The sequence below is a fragment of the Etheostoma spectabile genome, chromosome 4 (genome assembly GCF_008692095.1).
Source record: "Etheostoma spectabile isolate EspeVRDwgs_2016 chromosome 4, UIUC_Espe_1.0, whole genome shotgun sequence".
Lineage (NCBI taxonomy): Eukaryota > Metazoa > Chordata > Actinopteri > Perciformes > Percidae > Etheostoma > Etheostoma spectabile.
This window is the reverse complement of record NC_045736.1, coordinates 485430-493765: the sequence shown is the minus strand read 5'-3', so window position 1 is coordinate 493765 and position 8336 is coordinate 485430. Positions and strand designations below refer to the sequence as shown.

Here is an 8336-nt window from a genome sequence, read left to right as displayed (position 1 = left end):
CATGGAGGGGTCTGAAATTGTCATCATAGGTGCATGTCCACTGTGAGAGACACAATCAAAAAAAGAAAAATCCAGAAATCACAATGTATGATTTTTTAACTATTTATTTGTATAATAACAGCTTTAACCAGTATCTCCTTATCCTTTGTTCCTCCTCTCTCTTTATCTCGTGTCCTTTTTTCCTCATCTCTTTATATCGTTGTCCATTTTTTCCTATTCTTTTATCTTGTTCTCCTTTTTCCTCCTCTCTTTATTCGGTCCTTTTTTCTCCTTCTCTATATCTCGTTCTCCTTTTTTCTCCTCGCTTTTATCTGTATCCTTTTTTCTCATCCTCTCTTTATCTTGTTCCACCTTTTTATCCATTTCTCTTTATCTCGTTCTGCTTAATTTCTCCTTTCTCTTTATCTTGTTCCCTTTTTCCTCTTGTTTCCCTTCATCATTCCCTGATCTCATCACTTGTCCGTTCTTCGTCTTTCTCTTCCCTCCCTCTTTTTTTCATCTTCATTTTGTTTCCTCCTTTTCTCTCTCCCTCCGCGGCTCGTTCCCTTTCTTATTCTTCCTTCTTTTCCTCCCCCATTTCCTTTCCTCTTCATTCCTTATCCTTACTTCATCCCTTGTTTCGCCGCCCATTTCTCTCGCACGGCTCGTTCCTTTCTCCTCCCTTCCTTCTTTTCTCTCCCATTTCATTTCCTCTTGATTCACCTTATCCTTACTTCATCCCTTGTTTCGCCCCCCCCCGGGTCATTCATTTCCTCATCTTCCTTCTTTTTTCTGACTATCTTCCTTTTTTCCTCCCTATTCTCCTTCTCACTGTTTCCTCACTCCTTTTCTTTCTCCCTTCCTTCTCCTTCCTCCTTCCTTCTCCTCCTTCTCTTCCTTCCCTTCCTTCCACGGTGGCACTAGTCTTTCCTTGTTCGCCCTACGACATCACCAGTGCCGCCTGCAGAGCCCTCAGCGCCGCTGTGCAGGCGCTGGTTGCCTTGGATACCAACCTCTCGGACAGGAAGCCGGGAAGAGGCGATCCCTGCTCCAAACCGCCTCGCGGGGGGTCAGATACGCCGTCCTTGGTTTCTGTCACCACTTCAACCCGCCTCCCGCCTGGCAGATCTGGGACTTATTGGCTCCAGCCGCTTCAATCCTCTGCCTCCTCCTGCTCTTCCTTGCCTATAGCTGGAGCGAGCTGACGTAACCGTGGCCGACAGTGTGTCACACTGTCGTGTCACCTGCCAATTGCCCCCCCTTTCCTGCCGGGCTGTTTTTCTTTTGCAGCATTATGTCACATGAGGAAAATACGCTCAAAATCAACTTATTCAGACATGTTCATTAGTGTTAAAGGAATAGTTGGATGTTTTGGTTGTATGAGCTACTGCTCCACGGTAGTCAGTCATAAAATATATTAAAACAAATCCATAATCAGAAAAATCAGTGTGTAAGTAAGTAAAGCTTATTATATATTGGAAATCAGAATCAGAAATACTTTATGCTCCCAAAGGGCAATTTCGTGTTGCAAGAGGATAGAAACAAATAAAAGATGCGTATTTAGCTACAGGGATGGCTGTCGTGGTGTCAGGTGTGTTAGTTTATTTAAAACATTGTAAATTTCCCTTGCGGGATTAATAAAGTTATTATTATTATTATTGTTTATTATTTATGTTGTGTTGTTATTAGGTGTTAAGGCTATGTTCACACTTGGCGTCGCTTTTGTAGTGAAAAAAAAAAGCTGAAAGAGTTTTATTCCAAAAAAACAACTGGAGCGTCTTTTGTTGCTAGAACAACAGCAACTGCTACAGTGGCTTGAGCGAGAGAGGTGCTAACGTTGGATAAAACAAAGTGGGGTAGAGCGAGATAGAGAAAGAACAGAGGGAGAGAGAGAGGTACTAAAGTTAGATAAAACAAAGTGGTGGAGCAAGATAGAGAAAGAACAGAGAGAGAGAGGTGCTAACTTTAGCTAAAACAAAGTGATAGAGTGAGATAGAGAAACAACAGAGAGAGAGAGCGAGAGGTGAACGTTAGATAAAACAAAGCGTGGTGGAACGAGCTAGAGAAACAACAGAGAGAGAGAGAGATAAAACAAAAGTGAGTTCCTGAACAAGGAGCACCCGGTCATATCTGGTTAACTCCCGCTCCGACTCCAATTCTGTCATTCGTCGGCGGTCAAAGCGCTTAACGTACGGCGTTTTTTATAGAAAAGTTAAACTTTTTTCAAACTTAAAAAGACTCGAGCTGCAACAGGAGTCGGTATCCTGCTTACCCATACTGTAGCTATATCCTTCCACAGTGCGCGGTAGGAAGGTCTGTCTAGTCAACTCAGCATTCTGGGATGGGAGAAAATTCTGCTCAGGTTTTATTGGCATTTCTTAAACCAATCACAATCGTTGGGGGTGGGGTAATCGTCGACGGACCCACGTTGCCGCTGCTAATAGTCTCAGTAAAAACTGTTTAGTGGAATTCAGAAGTAGTTTTCGTCGTCAACAGAAAAACTCTGATTGGACAAATAGTCTAGCTAGCGTCTGGATTACCTGCTGAGATCTGAGGACCAGGTAACCATAGTCCTCAGAAATCAGCCGCAGGTTAGAACGCCACACAGAGACAGAGGACAGGGACGGACATCAGGCGGATTTCCTGCAGCAAGGGAGCAATCCTGGAAATGAAAAGTCGGGACACTAGACGACTAACTCAGTGACTGTGGGAAGTAGACATAGAAACAATCTAAACTGTCTCTTAACCCTTGTTTTGTCCTCACAGTCAAAAAGGGGACAACAATTTGACAAACAGGAGGGTTAACGAACGTTCAGTTATCTAAACGTAGCTGCTGATATAGCCGACGATAAAGTGCTAGCAGAGTGTGCTAGCACGTCTCAGCCACAGTAACACCAAACAGCTAACAATGAAGGCGCTGACACACCAACCGAAGATGGGTGGTCGGACGGTCCGAGTCTGTTGGTTGTCTTGTGCCATCGTCCATCGGGGGGGAGGGTGCCTTCATTTGGCCGACCTGACGTGCTCGGTTGGAGGGGCGCTGCTGGCAGTCGGACTCAAATGTCAATTGATTGGTGGGCGCCATCGGAAACGAGGAGGGATTAGTGAGATAGAGTCTCTCAAACTGACTTTGTTGATCTGAAAATAAGATTCGAGCGATGTGTGTGTGCGTGGTGTGGTCGTGCGCGTGTGTGCGTGGGTGTGGGTGCGCGTGGTGAATGAAAACAGATTCACGCTGTGTGTGTGTGTGTTTGTGTGTGTGGTGTGTGTGTTGTGTGTGTGTGTGTGTGTGTGAGAGAGATGAAGGATCAGCTGTGCTGTGTGTGGAGATGAAGACAGATTCAACAGTTTTGCGTGTGTGTGTGTGGTGTGTGTGTGTGTGGTGTGTTGAAGACTGATTCAGCAGCTGTGGCCAATTTCTCCTTAAAATGGTTCAGAAAAAACGTTTACAGATCTATCTTAGCAAAATATTAGATTGTATTACTGACGAGCCGCCCTGACGGTCTGGCTTTGAATTTCCGGAAAAAACCAGACCCATGTGACGGTTCGTCCAATAAGCAGCCGTCTGCATGTGCTGTGACGTGTCCTGAGTAGGGCTGGGCGATAGAGATAAAATCGATATTACTATATTCTTGACCAAATACCTCAATATTGATATTGCGGCGATATTCTAGGGTTGACAATGGTGCTTTAACAAAATATGATGAATAATATATGGATGATAATCATCAGTAATATAGACGTAATGTCTAAGTGGGGAAAAGTCAAATAATAAAACCGCTAGAACGGTCTCTGGTAAGTTCGGAAAGTACATCACTCTCCTGTAATGCGGCCTTTAAAAACCAGGGAAAGACACTTATGTCATCAGGATATTACGATAAACAAAATCTAAGACGATATCTAGTCTCATAACACAATATAGAATCAGCTTTATTGCCAGGTATGAGAACACAATTTTGCTTTGAATCATCATCGTCACAATGATCTTGTACTTACTCAATCTATACACGCTAATATATATTAACTATATATACGGTACAATAATATATACACACTAATATATACATTCTCTAATCAGAAACATATAGACAGGTTGAGACAGTAGTGCATAAAGAGTGCAAAGTATAGAGAGTTAATATTAATTATGATATTATATTATTTAATTATGGAGCATAGTGCAACGGATGCTGGATACAATATGAAAAAATGAACAGCTCTGGAATAGAGATGATGAATAATAGTTATGTTGTTATATAAGTATTATATTACAATATTGAACCGCTCTGAAATAGAGAATGAGAATGATGAATAAATAATAACTAATAAGTGGAACCAGTAAGTGGTTAGAGACAGTGTTGCTGAGTATTGTGCAGAATTGAACCTGACATGTGGGTCAGAAGTCAGATGTTTATCAGAGTGTGGCTTGTGGGAGGAAACTGTTGCTGAGTCGATATAATATCGAGATATTGCCACAGCTAGTTCCGAGGCATTTTTTGACCAACTCGGGGGGGGCGCGTCAGGTTGGTTGTGTCAGGGCCATAAGACCTAAAATAAAACATAATATAATATATATATATATATATATATATATATATATATCTATTATATATATATATATTAAATATCAATAAGTCCATCTGCTTGTGGATGTTCTTCCCACTCCCCTGTTTAACTAGAATGTAAGACCATCCCTGCAGATTTATAAACCGTTCAGAGTGACGACAGGTGTCATTTCTGGTTGTTCCCATGTTTTTAAAATAACTGGACAGTGTGATAAGCACACAACGGTTCGCCATCGCTCTGATCGTGTGATAGAGTGTCAGGGGCAAAGGGGAGCCATATTATAATAACTTATAATAACTTGTGGCTCTTTATGGAATATGAGTTGCTATTTAAAACTGTTATTTGAGGACATGTGTTTGAAACTTATGAAAAATGTGAATTTTATTTATTTATTTGCGTTCGTGCTTTTTATTTTGTTTACAACTTTCTGGATCTGAAATGCAATGTGACTGTTTTTTGGAAACATTTGAAGGGCTAATAGACAATGGATGAGTGTAAAGATAAATATATGTATAAAAAATGTTAGAGGCTTTGATTTGTAGAGGAGCGGAGAGATATATGTAATGTAGAAAGGTATTTAAAAACTTTGCCTACTGCATTGTTAAAAATCATAATGCATTTTCTGGCTCGGTGAGCAGCTTGGATTGGCTGCTGATTTTATCAGAAACGGAAATAAAAGCAGACGTCTACTCCAGATTCTCCGCCACACGCCCTACCGCCCGGGGATCTTGCTGCCCGACTCGCAGATTTAAAATACTTACAGGAACAATCCCGTGTTTCTGACCCTTGTGTTGTCCTCTGGGTCAAAATGTTTGGACTTTCTGGTCACTAAACCGTATATAGCCTATGAAATTATATCTAACTTTTGAGTTAAAAAAGCAGAAAGTGTGAATATTTTGATTATATTAAGATCAGAGGATGTTGATGGATAATCATACTATCAAACATAAGTCAGAATAATGCTATAAAATAAAAAAACACCAAGTCAATGATAACAGTGAATGATCCTTAGTTGACTTGAAGAGGGTGTCATGGAACAATCCGATTGGTAGAAAGAAATTCAAATTGCTGCTACAGAAACTTTAAAAATGGTGTCAAATTTGACCCATAGACAACATGAGGATTAAGCTAGTATGTGCCTTCCACTCCAAGCACCACAGTCTGGCTTATCATTTTTTAATGTAACGTAATAGTAACTAAATATTAGTGGTAAAGCCGTTGTGAGATGTGTTTGAATAATTATTCTGTGAATTATTCAGGCAGTAAAATCAGCTGTTGTTTCTCTGCACATTATTGATTAACGTTGTGCTGATGGGAGTAGATTCATGTATGATTATTTTATGACTGTGTATGATATCTGTGGAAGACGGAGGAAATAAATGTACGTTTAGGGATGTCGTCTACTCTACGTAGTCTGTTCATGTACGGACTCAAACGCTGGTTCTCAAACAGGTGTTTTAACCAAGAACCCCTGAGACACGAGGAACAATTTAAAACAGCTGCCTTGTACTGAAAAACAATGTAACTATGATGAAGAAAGGCGAAAAAAACAGTGAAGGAAGGACAGGAAGGAAGGAAGGAGGAAGGAAGGAAGGAAGGAAGGAAAGGAAGGAAGGAAGGAGAGAGAGAGAGAAGGAATTGTTAGACAAAAGTGACAGAATCTTGAAAGAAGTGACAACCCTCGAAAAAAAAAGGGAGGAAGGACGGAAAGGTCGGAAGGCAAAAGAAGGAAACAATAGGTTGACCAAAGTGACAGAAACTAAAGAGGGACAACCTTCGAAAAAAGGCAGGCAGGCAGGCAGGCAGGCAGGCAGGCAACAATAGTCGTCAAAAGTGACAATTTCAAAGAAGTGACAACCTTTGAAAAAAGGAAAGAGGAAGGAAGGAAGGAAGGAAGGAAGGGATAGGTCGACCAAAGTGACAGAAACTTCAAAGAAGTGACAACCTTCGAAAAAAGGAAGGAAGGAAGGAAGGACGGGAGGAAGGGAGTATTAACAGGCTTTTAAATACATTTAGTTTCTTTCATGTCTCTTTTTGCCTCATTTTTGTAGCTTTTCCAACAATTTCGTGTGTTTTTGACATTTATGTTGTTTTTTGCGACCTTCTGTTGCTTCTTGTCACCGTTTTGATTTGTCGAACTTTGGCCGACATGAAGTCTTCAACAGTGGCAGAAAGTCTGCTGGCATCGTAAAGTTTGACATTTTTTACAGCTTTGTTTCACCGGTCTAAAACTTCTCCTGCTTCAAATCTGCCAAATGTTCTTTCAAAATTCTTTCGGGATGAATAAAGTATCTATCTATCTATCTACTATATATCTATCTATCTACTGTATGTCTCTATCTATGTCTCTATCTTCTCCCCTATAGGATTATTAGAACCACCATACTTCAGAAATGCCTTATTTCTACGTGGCATTGATTCAACAAGGTGCTGAAAGCATTCTTTAGAAATGTTGGCCCATATGATAGGATAGCATCTTGCAGTTGATGGAGATGTTGGGCGATGCACATCCAGGGACGAAGCTCCCGTTCCACCAATCCAAAGTGCTTTATTGGGTTGAGATCGGTGGACTGGGGGGGGCATTTTAGCACAGTGAATCATCGTCATGTTAAAGAAACCAATTTGAAATGATTTGAGCTTTGTGACCTTATCCTGCGGAAGTAGCCCTCAGAGGATGGGTACATGGTGGCCATAAAGGGAGACATGGTCAGAAACAATGCTCAGGTAGGCCATGGCATTTAAACGATGCCCACATGGCAACTAAGGGGCCCTAAAGTGTGCCAAGAGAAACATCCCCCACACCATTACACCACCACCACCAGCTGCACAGTGGTAACAAGGCATGATGGGTCCATGTTATCATTCTGTTTACGCCAAATATTGACTTACCATCTGAATGTCTCAACAGAAATTGAGACTCATCAGACCAAGGCAACATTTTTCCAGTCTTCAAATGTTCAATTTTGGTGAGCTCTTGCAAATTGTAGCCTTTTTCCTAGTTTGTGTGGAGATGAGTGGTACCTGGTGGGGGTCTTCTGCGTTGTAGCCCATCCGCCTCAAGGTTGTGGTGTTGGGTCACAAATGCTTTGCCGCATACCGGTTTTAACGAGTGGTTATTCAGTCAAATTTGCTCTTCTATCAGCTTGAAATCAGTGGCCATCCTCCTCTGACCTCTGCACAACAAGGCATTTTTTCAGGATGCTGCATACATGGATGTTTTCCCTTTCACACCATTCTTGTGTAAACCTAGAAATGGTTGTGCGTGAAAATCCCAGTAACGAGCAGATTGTGAAATATCAGACGGCCCGTCGGGCACCAACAACCATGCCACGCTCAAAATTGCTTAAATCACTTTTCTTTCCCATTCGACATCAGTTGGAGTTCAGGAGATTGTCTTGATAAGGACCCAAAACTAAATGCATTGAAGCAACTGCCATGTGATGGTTGATAGATAATTGCATGAATGAGAAATGAACAGGTGTTCCTAATAATCCTTAGGTGAATGTATATTTATGTCTCGCGTTTATCTAAGTCTTATCTATCTACGTTTCACCATGTCTTATATCTATCTATGCCTCTATCTACAGTGAGGAAAAATAAGTATTTGAACACACCATGATATTGCAAGTTTTCCACTTAGAAATCATGGAGGGGTCTGAAATGTCATCATAGGTGCATGCCACTGTGAGAGACACAATCAAAAAAAGAAAAATCCAGAAATCACAATGTATGATTTTTTAACTATTTATTGTATAATAACAGCTGCAAATAAGGATTGGAAATGTCTTACTCAG

General features: G+C 41.1%; 1 protein-coding gene across 1 annotated transcript in view; it reads left to right on the top strand.

Annotated features, from left to right (window-relative positions):
- Positions 1-8336, top strand: part of lrch1 (leucine-rich repeats and calponin homology (CH) domain containing 1) — a gene marked incomplete in the record, with an annotated part of 222442 nt that overhangs the window by 186148 nt on the left and 27958 nt on the right.